The sequence below is a fragment of the Chiloscyllium plagiosum genome, unplaced genomic scaffold (assembly GCF_037043375.1).
Source record: "Chiloscyllium plagiosum isolate Xiang-an unplaced genomic scaffold, Cpla_swu_hap1 HiC_scaffold_53Y, whole genome shotgun sequence".
Lineage (NCBI taxonomy): Eukaryota > Metazoa > Chordata > Chondrichthyes > Orectolobiformes > Hemiscylliidae > Chiloscyllium > Chiloscyllium plagiosum.
This window is the reverse complement of record NW_028270192.1, coordinates 6571808-6584260: the sequence shown is the minus strand read 5'-3', so window position 1 is coordinate 6584260 and position 12453 is coordinate 6571808.

The following is a 12453-nucleotide window of genomic DNA, read 5'->3' as shown; positions in this document are numbered from 1 at the left end:
CTCTGGGATACCCAATCTCTCACACACACTCTGGGATTCCCTCTTTCTCACACACTCTGGGATTCCCTATCTCTCACACACACTCTGGGATTCCCTAACTCTCACACACATTCTGGGATTCACTATCGCTGACACACACTCTGGGAGTCCCTATCTCTCACACAGACTCTGGAATTCACTATCGCTGACACACACACTGGGCATCCCACTCTCACATACACTCTGGGATTCCCTATCTCACAAACACTCTGGGAATCCCAATCTCTCACACACACTCTGGAATTCCCGATCTCACACACACTCTGGGATTCCATATCTCTCACACACACTCTGGGATTCCCTATCTCTCACTTACACTCTGGGACTCTCTGGAGTCTATCACAAACACTCTGGGATTCTCTCTCTCACACACACTCTGGGATTCCCTATCTCTCACAAACACTCTGGGAGTCTCTGGGATTCTATCACACACATTCTGGGAATCCCTCTCTCTCACACACTTTGGGATTCTCTATCTCTCACACACACCCTGGGATTCCCTATCTCTCACACACACTCTGGGATTCCCTCTCTCACACACACTCTGGTATTCCCTATCTCTCACTTACACTCTGGGCCTCTCTGGGATTCTATCACAAACACTCTGTGATTCCCTCTCTCACACACACTCTGGGATTCCCTATCTCTCACACACACTCTGGTATTCCCTATCTCTCACACACACTCTGGGATTCCCTATCTCTCTCACGCACTCTGGTATTCCCTATCTCTCACACACACTCTGGGATTCCCTATCTCTCACACTCACCCTGGGATTCCGTATCTCTCACACACACTCTGGGATTCCGTCTCTCTCACACACACTCTGGGATTCCCTATCTCTCTCACTCGTGCTGGGATTCCCTATCACTCTCACACACTCTGGGATTGTCTAGGATTCCATCACACACACTCTGGGATTCCCTATCTCTCTCACACACACTCTGGGAATCCCTATCTCTCACACACACTCTGGGATTCCCACCCTCACACACACTCTGGGATTCCCTATCTCTCACACTCTCTGGAATTCCCTAACTCAGACACACTCAGGAATTCCCTATCTCTCACACACTCTGGGATTCCCTACCTCTCACACACACTCTTGGATACCCTCACTCTCACACACACTCTGGGATTCCGCATCTCTCACACGCACTCTAGAATTCCCTCTCACACACACACTCTGGGATTCCCTATCTCTCACACTCACTCTGTGATTCCCTATCTCTCACACACACTCTGGAATTCCCTCTCACAAATACACTCTGGGAATCCTCTCTCTCACACACACTCTGGGATTCCGCATCTCTCACACACACTCTGGGATTCCCTATCTTGCTCACACAATCTGGGATTCCTCATCTATCACACACACTTTGGGATTCCCTGTCTCTCTCTCTCACTCTGGGATTCCCTATCTCTCACACACACTCTGGGATTCCCTATCTCTCACACACACTCTGGTATTCCCTATCTCTCACACACACTCTGGGATTCCCTATCTCTCTCACGCACTCTGGTATTCCCTATCTCTCACACACACTCTGGGATTCCCTATCTCTCACACACACCCTGGGATTCCGTATCTCTCACACACACTCTGGGATTCCGTCTCTCTCACACACACTCTGGGATTCGCTATCTCTCTCACTCGTGCTGGGATTCCCTATCACTCTCACACACTCTGGGATTGTCTAGGATTCCATCACACACACTCTGGGATTCCCTATCTCTCTCACACACACTCTGGGAATCCCTATCTCTCACACACACTCTGGGATTCCCACCCTCACACACACTCTGGGATTCCCTATCTCTCACACACACTCTGGAATTCCCTAACTCAGACACACTCAGGAATTCCCTATCTCTCACACACTCTGGGATTCCCTACCTCTCACACACACTCTTGGATACCCTCACTCTCACACACACTCTGGGATTCCGCATCTCTCACACGCACTCTAGAATTCCCTCTCACACACACACTCTGGGATTCCCTATCTCTCACACTCACTCTGGGATTCCCTATCTCTCACACACACTCTGGAATTCCCTGTCACAAATACACTCTGGGAATCCTCTCTCTCACACACACTCTGGGATTCCGCATCTCTCACACACACTCTGGGATTCCCTATCTTGCTCACACAATCTGGGATTCCTCATCTCTCACACACACTTTGGGATTCCCTGTCTCTCTCTCTCACTCTGGGATTCCCTATCTCTCACACACACTCTGGGATTCCATATCTCACACACACTATGGAATTCCACGTATCTCTCACACACTCTGGTATTCCCTATCTCTCTCACACACACTCTGGGATTCCCTATCACACACACACTCTGGGATTCCCTATCTCACACACACTGGGATACCCTATCTCGCACACACACTCTGGAATTTCCTATCTCACACACACTCTGGTATTCCCTATCACTCACACACACTCTGGGATTCCATATCTCTCTGACACACACTCTGGGATTCCCTATCTCACACACACACTGGGATTCGCTATCTCTCACACACACACTGGGATTTCCTATCTCTCACACACTCTGGTATTCCCTATCACTCACACACACTCTGGGATTCCCTATCTCTCACACACACTCTGGAATTCCCTATCTCTCACACCCACTCTGGGATTCCTTATCTCTCACACATACTCTGGGATTCTCTATCTCTCATACACTCTGGTATTCCCTACCTCTCACACACACTCTGGGACTCTCTGGGATTCTATCACACACACTCTGGGATTCCCTCTCTCACACACACTCTGGTATTCCCTATCTCTCGCACACACTCTGGTATTCCCTATCTCTCGCACACACTCTGGGATTCCCTATCTCTCTCATACACTCTGGGATTCCCTATCTCTCTCACACACTCTGGGCTTCCTCATCTCTCACACACACTCTGGGATTCCCTATCTCTCACACACACTCTGGGAATCCATCTCTCACACACACAATGGAATTCCACATCTCTCGCACACACTCTGGGATTCCCGATCTCTCTCACACATACTTTGGTATTCCCTCTCTCACACACACTCTGGGATTCCCTATCTCACACACACACTGGGATTCCCTATCTCTCACACACACTCTGGGATTCCCTAACTCTCACACACACTCTGGGATTCACTATCGCTGACACACACTCTGGGAGTCCCTACCTCTCACACAAACTCTGGAATTCACTATCGCTGACACACACACTGGGCATCCCACTCTCACACACACTCTGGGATTCCCTATCTCACAAACACTCTGGGATTCCCAATCTCTCACACACACTCTGGATTTCCCGATCTCACAAACACTCTGGGATTCCCTCTCTCACACACACTCTGGTATTCCCTATCTCTCGCACACACTCTGGTATTCCCTATCTCTCGCACACACTCTGGGATTCCCTATCTCTCTCATACACTCTGGAATTCCCTATCTCTCTCACACACTCTGGGCTTCCTCATCTCTCACACACACTCTGGGATTCCCTATCTCTCACACACACTCTGGGAATCCATCTCTCACACACACAATGGAATTCCACATCTCTCGCACACACTCTGGGATTCCCGATCTCTCTCACACATACTTTGGTATTCCCTCTCTCACACACACTCTGGGATTCCCTATCTCACACACACACTGGGATTCCCTATCTCTCACACACACTCTGGGATTCCCTAACTCTCACACACACTCTGGGATTCACTATCGCTGACACACACTCTGGGAGTCCCTACCTCTCACACAAACTCTGGAATTCACTATCGCTGACACACACACTGGGCATCCCACTCTCACACACACTCTGGGATTCCCTATCTCACAAACACTCTGGGATTCACAATCTCTCACACACACTCTGGATTTCCCGATCTCACACACACTCTGGGATTCCCTATCTCTCACTTACACTCTGGGACTCTCTGGAGTCTATCACAAACACTCTGGGATTCCCTCTCTCACACACACTCTGGGATTCCCTATCTCTCACAAACACTCTGGGAGTCTCTGGGATTCTATCACACACATTCCGGGAATCCCTCTCTCTCACACACTCTGGGATTCTCTATCTCTCACACACACCCTGGGATTCCCTATCTCTCACACACACTCTGGGATTCCCTCTCTCACACACACTCTGGTATTCCCTATCTCTCACTTACACTCTGGGACTCTCTGGGATTCTATCACAAACATTCTGTGATTCCCTCTCTCACACACACTCTGGGATTCCCTATCTCTCACACACACTCTGGTATTCCCTATCTCTCACACACACTCTGGGATTCCCTATCTCTCACACACACCCTGGGATTCCGTATCTCTCACACACACTCTGGGATTCCGTCTCTCTCACACACACTCTGGGATTCGCTATCTCTCTCACTCGTGCTGGGATTCCCTATCACTCTCACACACTCTGGGATTGTCTAGGATTCCATCACACACACTCTGGGATTCCCTATCTCTCTCTCACACACTCTGGGATTCCCACCCTCACACACACTCTGGGATTCCCTTTCTCTCACAGACATTCTGGAATTCCCTAACTCAGACACACTCAGGGATTCCCTATCTCTCACACACTCTGGGATTCCCTACCTCTCACACACACTCTTGGATACCCTCACTCTCACACACACTCTGGGATTCCGCATCTCTCACACGCACTCTAGAATTCCCTCTCACACACACACTCTGGGATTCCCTATCTCTCACACTCACTCTGGGATTCCCTATCTCTCACACACACACTGGAATTCCCACTCACAAACACACTCTGGGAATCCCTATCTCTCACACACACTCTGGGATTCCGCATCTCTCACACACACTCTGGGATTCCCTATCTTGCTCACACAATCTGGGATTCCTCATCTCTCACACACACTTTCGGATTCCCTGTCTCTCTCTCTCACTCTGGGATTCCCTATCTCTCACACACACTCTGGGATTCCATATCTCACACACACTACGGAATTCCACGTCTCTCACACACACTCTGGGATTCCCTATCTCTCTCACACACACTCTGGGATTCCCTATCTCACACACACTGGGATACCCTATCTCTCAAACACACTCTGGCATTTCCTATCTCTCACACACTCTGGTATTCCCTACCACTCACACACACTCTGGGATTCCATATCTCTCTGACACACACTCTGGGATTCCCTATCTCACACACACTCTGGGATTCCCTATCTCACACACACACTGGGATTCGCTATCTCTCACACACACACTGGGATTTCCTATCTCTCACATACTCTGGTATTCCCTATCACTCACACACACTCTGCAATTCCCTATCTCTCACACACACTCTGGGATTCCCTATCTCTCACACACACTCTGGGATTCTCTATCTCTCATACACTCTGGTATTCCCTATCTCTCACACACACTCTGGGACTCTCTGGGATTCCATCACACACACTCTGGGATTCCCTCTCTCACACAAACTCTGGTATTCCCTATCTCTCGCACACACTCTGGTATTCCCTATCTCTCACACACACTCTGGGATTCCCTATCATTCTCACACACACTATGGGATTCCGTATCTCTCGCACACTCTGGGATTCCCTATCTCTCACACACACTCTGGGATTCCCTATCTCTCACACACACTCTGGGATTCCCTATCTCTCACACACACTATGGGATTCCGTATCTCTCGCACACTCTGGGATTCCCTATCTCTCACACACACTCTGGGATTCCCTATCTCTCACACACACTCTGGGATTCCCACTCTCACACACACTCTGGGATTCCCTCTCTCACACACACTCTGGGATACCCAATCTCTCACACACACTCTGGGATTCCCTCTTTCTCACACACTCTGGGATTCCCTATCTCTCACACACACTCTGGGATTCCCTAACTCTCACACACATTCTGGGATTCACTATCGCTGACACACACTCTGGGAGTCCCTATCTCTCACACAGACTCTGGAATTCACTATCGCTGACACACACACTGGGCATCCCACTCTCACACACACTCTGGGATTCCCTATCTCACAAACACTCTGGGAATCCCAATCTCTCACACACACTCTGGAATTCCCGATCTCACACACACTCTGGGATTCCATATCTCTCACACACACTCTGGGATTCCCTATCTCTCACTTACACTCTGGGACTCTCTGGAGTCTATCACAAACACTCTGGGATTCTCTCTCTCACACACACTCTGGGATTCCCTATCTCTCACAAACACTCTGGGAGTCTCTGGGATTCTATCACACACATTCTGGGAATCCCTCTCTCTCACACACTTTGGGATTCTCTATCTCTCACACACACCCTGGGATTCCCTATCTCTCACACACACTCTGGGATTCCCTCTCTCACACACACTCTGGTATTCCCTATCTCTCACTTACACTCTGGGCCTCTCTGGGATTCTATCACAAACACTCTGTGATTCCCTCTCTCACACACACTCTGGGATTCCCTATCTCTCACACACACTCTGGTATTCCCTATCTCTCACACACACTCTGGGATTCCCTATCTCTCTCACGCACTCTGGTATTCCCTATCTCTCACACACACTCTGGGATTCCCTATCTCTCACACTCACCCTGGGATTCCGTATCTCTCACACACACTCTGGGATTCCGTCTCTCTCACACACACTCTGGGATTCCCTATCTCTCTCACTCGTGCTGGGATTCCCTATCACTCTCACACACTCTGGGATTGTCTAGGATTCCATCACACACACTCTGGGATTCCCTATCTCTCTCACACACACTCTGGGAATCCCTATCTCTCACACACACTCTGGGATTCCCACCCTCACACACACTCTGGGATTCCCTATCTCTCACACACTCTCTGGAATTCCCTAACTCAGACACACTCAGGAATTCCCTATCTCTCACACACTCTGGGATTCCCTACCTCTCACACACACTCTTGGATACCCTCACTCTCACACACACTCTGGGATTCCGCATCTCTCACACGCACTCTAGAATTCCCTCTCACACACACACTCTGGGATTCCCTATCTCTCACACTCACTCTGTGATTCCCTATCTCTCACACACACTCTGGAATTCCCTCTCACAAATACACTCTGGGAATCCTCTCTCTCACACACACTCTGGGATTCCGCATCTCTCACACACACTCTGGGATTCCCTATCTTGCTCACACAATCTGGGATTCCTCATCTATCACACACACTTTGGGATTCCCTGTCTCTCTCTCTCACTCTGGGATTCCCTATCTCTCACACACACTCTGGGATTCCATATCTCACACACACTATGGAATTCCACGTATCTCTCACACACTCTGGTATTCCCTATCTCTCTCACACACACTCTGAGATTCCCTATCTCACACACACTCTGGGATTCCCTATCTCACACACACTGGGATACCCTATCTCTCACACACACTCTGGAATTTCCTATCTCTCACACACTCTGGTATTCCGTATCACTCACACACACTCTGGGATTCCATATCTCTCTGACACACACTCTGGGATTCCCTATCTCACACACACACTGGGATTCGCTATCTCTCACACACACACTGGGATTTCCTATCTCTCACACACTCTGGTATTCCCTATCACTCACACACACTCTGGGATTCCCTATCTCTCACACACACTCTGGAATTCCCTATCTCTCACACACACTCTGGGATTCCTTATCTCTCACACATACTCTGGGATTCTCTATCTCTCATACACTCTGGTATTCCCTACCTCTCACACACACTCTGGGACTCTCTGGGATTCTATCACACACACTCTGGGATTCCCTCTCTCACACACACTCTGGTATTCCCTATCTCTCGCACACACTCTGGTATTCCCTATCTCTCGCACACACTCTGGGATTCCCTATCTCTCTCACACACTCTGGGATTCCCTATCTCTCTCACACACTCTGGCATTCCTCATCTCTCACACACACTCTGGGATTCCCTATCTCTCACACACACTCTGGGAATCCATCTCTCACACACACAATGGAATTCCACATCTCTCGCACACACTCTGGGATTCCCGATCTCTCTCACACATACTTTGGGATTCCCTCTCTCACACACACTCTGGGAATCCCTATCTCACACACACACTGGGATTCCCTATCTCTCACACACACTCTGGGATTCCCTAACTCTCACACACACTCTGGGATTCACTATTGCTGACACACACTCTGGGAGTCCCTACCTCTCACACAAACTCTGGAATTCACTATCGCTGACACACACACTGGGCATCCCACTCTCACACACACTCTGGGATTCCCTATCTCACAAACACTCTGGGATTCCCAATCTCTCACACACACTCTGGAATTCCCGATCTCACACACACTCTGGATTTCCCTATCTCTCACACACACTCTGGGATTCCCTATCTCTCACTTACACTCTGGGACTCTCTGGAGTCTATCACAAACACTCTGGGATTCCCTCTCTCACACACACTCTGGGATTCCCTATCTCTCACAAACACTCTGGGAGTCTCTGGGATTCTATCACACACACTCTGGGAATCCCTCTCTCTCACACACTCTGGGATTCTCTATCTCTCGCACACACCCTGGGATTCACTATATCTCACACACACTCTGGGATTCCCTCTCTCACACACACTCTGGTATTCCCTATCTCTCACTTACACTCTGGGACTCTCTGGGATTCTATCACACACACTCTGGGAATCCCTCTCTCTCACACACTCTGGGATTCCCTATCTCTCACTTACACTCTGGGACTCTCTGGAGTCTATCACAAACACTCTGGGATTCCCTCTCTCACACACACTCTGGGATTCCCTATCTCTCACAAACACTCTGGGAGTCTCTGGGATTCTATCACACACACTCTGGGAATCCCTCTCTCTCACACACTCTGGGATTCTCTATCTCTCGCACACACCCTGGGATTCCCTATATCTCACACACACTCTGGGATTCCCTCTCTCACACACACTCTGGTATTCCCTATCTCTCACTTACACTCTGGGACTCTCTGGGATTCTATCACAAACACTCTGTGATTCCCTCTCTCACACACACTCTGGGATTCCCTATCTCTCACACACACTCTGGTATTCCCTATCTCTCACACACACTCTGGGATTCCCTTTCTCTCACACACACCCTGGGATTCCGTATCTCTCACACACACTCTGGGATTCCGTCTCTCTCACACACACTCTGGGATTCGCTATCTATCTCACTCGTGCTGGAAATCCCTATCACTCTCACACACTCTGGTATTGTCTAGGATTCCATCACACACTCTCTGGGATTCCCTATCTCTCTCACACACACTCTGGGATTCCCTATCTCACACACACTCTGGGATTCCCTTTCTCTCACACACACTCTGGAATTCCCTAACTCAGACACACTCAGGAATTCCCTATCTCTCACACACTCTGGGATTCCCTACCTCTCACACACACTCTTGGATACCCTCACTCTCACACACACTCTGGGATTCTGCATCTCTCACACGCACTCTAGAATTCCCTCTCACACACACACTCTGGGATTCCCTATCTCTCACACTCACTCTGGGATTCCCTATCTCTCACACACACTCTGGAATTCCCTCTCACAAACACACTCTGGGAATCCCTATCTCTCACACACACTCTGGGATTCCGCATCTCTCACACACACTCTGGGATTCCCTATCTTGCTCACACAATCTGGGATTCCTCATCTCTCACACACACTTTCGGATTCCCTGTCTCTCTCTCTCACTCTGGGATTCCCTATCTCTCACACACACTCTGGGATTCCATATCTCACACACACTATGGAATTCCACGTCTCTCACACACACTCTGGGATTCCCTATCTCTCTCACACACACTCTGGGATTCCCTATCTCACACACACTGGGATACCCTATCTCTCACACACACTCTGGCATTTCCTATCTCTCACACACTCTGGTATTCCCTACCACTCACACACACTCTGGGATTCCATATCTCTCTGACACACACTCTGGGATTCCCTATCTCACACACACTCTGGGATTCCCTATCTCACACACACACTGGGATTCGCTATCTCTCACACACACACTGGGATTTCCTATCTCTCACATACTCTGGTATTCCCTATCACTCACACACACTCTGGAATTCCCTATCTCTCACACACACTCTGGGATTCCCTATCTCTCACACACACTCTGGGATTCTCTATCTCTCATACACTCTGGTATTCCCTATCTCTCACACACACTCTGGGACTGTCTGGGATTCCATCACACACACTCTGGGATTCCCTCTCTCACACAAACTCTGGTATTCCCTATCTCTCGCACACACTCTGGTATTCCTTATCTCTCACACACACTCTGGGATTCCCTATCTCTCACACACACTATGGGATTCCGTATCTCTCGCACACTCTGGGATTCCCTATCTCTCACACACACTCTGGGATTCCCTATCTCTCACACACACTCTGGGATTCCCACTCTCACACACACTCTGGGATTCCCTCTCTCACACACACTCTGGGATACCCAATCTCTCACACACACTCTGGGATTCCCTCTTTCTCACACACTCTGGGATTCCCTATCTCTCACACACACCCTGGGATTCCGTATCTCTCACACACACTCTGGGATTCCGTCTCTCTCACACACACTCTGGGATTCGCTATCTCTCTCACTCGTGCTGGGATTCCCTATCACTCTCACACACTCTGGGATTGTCTAGGATTCCATCACACACACTCTGGGATTCCCTATCTCTCTCACACACACTCTGGGATTCCCACCCTCACACACACTCTGGGATTCCCTTTCTCTCACACACATTCTGGAATTCCCTAACTCAGACACACTCAGGGATTCCCTATCTCTCACACACTCTGGGATTCCCTACCTCTCACACACACTCTTGGATACCCTCACTCTCACACACACTCTGGGATTCAGCATCTCTCACACGCACTCTAGAATTCCCTCTCACACACACACTCTGGGATTCCCTATCTCTCACACTCACTCTGGGATTCCCTATCTCTCACACACACTCTGGAATTCCCTCTCACAAACACACTCTGGGAATCCCTCCCTCTCACACACACTCTGGGATTCCGCATCTCTCACACACACTCTGGGATTCCCTATCTTGCTCACACAATCTGGGATTCCTCATCTCTCACACACACTTTGGGATTCCCTGTCTCTCTCTCTCACTCTGGGATTCCCTATCTCTCACACACACTCTGGGATTCCATATCTCACACACACTATGGAATTCCACATCTCTCACACACACTCTGGGATTCCCTATCTCTCTCACACACACTCTGGGATTCCCTATCTCACACACACTGGGATACCCTATCTCTCACACACACTCTGGCATTTCCTATCTCTCACACACTCTGGTATTCCCTACCACTCACACATACTCTGGGATTCCATATCTCTCTGACACACACTCTGGGATTCCCTATCTCACACACACTCTGGGATTCCCTATCTCACACACACACTGGGATTCGCTATCTCTCACACACACTCTGGGATTTCCTATCTCTCACACACTCTGGTATTCCCTTTCACTCACACACACTCTGGAATTCCCTATCTCTCACACACACTCTGGGATTCCCTATCTCTCACACACACTCTGGGATTCTCTATCTCTCATACACTCTGGTATTCCCTATCTCTCACACACACTCTGGGACTCTCTGGGATTCCATCACACACACTCTGGGATTCCCTCTCTCACACAAACTCTGGTATTCCCTATCTCTCGCACACACTCTGGTATTCCTTATCTCTCACACACACTCTGGGATTCCCTATCTCTCACACACACTATGGGATTCCGTATCTCTCGCACACTCTGGGATTCCCTATCTCTCACACACACTCTGGGATTCCCTATCTCTCACACACACTCTGGGATTCCCACTCTCACACACACTCTGGGATTCCCTCTCTCACACACACTCTGGGATACCCAATCTCTCACACACACTCTGGGATTCCCTCTTTCTCACACACTCTGGGATTCCCTATCTCTCACACACACTCTGGGATTCCCTAACTCTCACACACATTCTGGGATTCACTATTGCTGACACACACTCTGGGAGTCCCTATCTCTCACACACACTATGGGATTCCGTATCTCTCGCACACTCTGGGATTCCCTATCTCTCACACACACTCTGGGATTCCCTATCTCTCACACACACTCTGGGATTCCCACTCTCACACACACTCTGGGATTCCCTCTCTCACACAGACTCTGGAATTCACTATCGCTGACACACACACTGGGCATCCCACTCTCACACACACTCTGGGATTCCCTATCTCACAA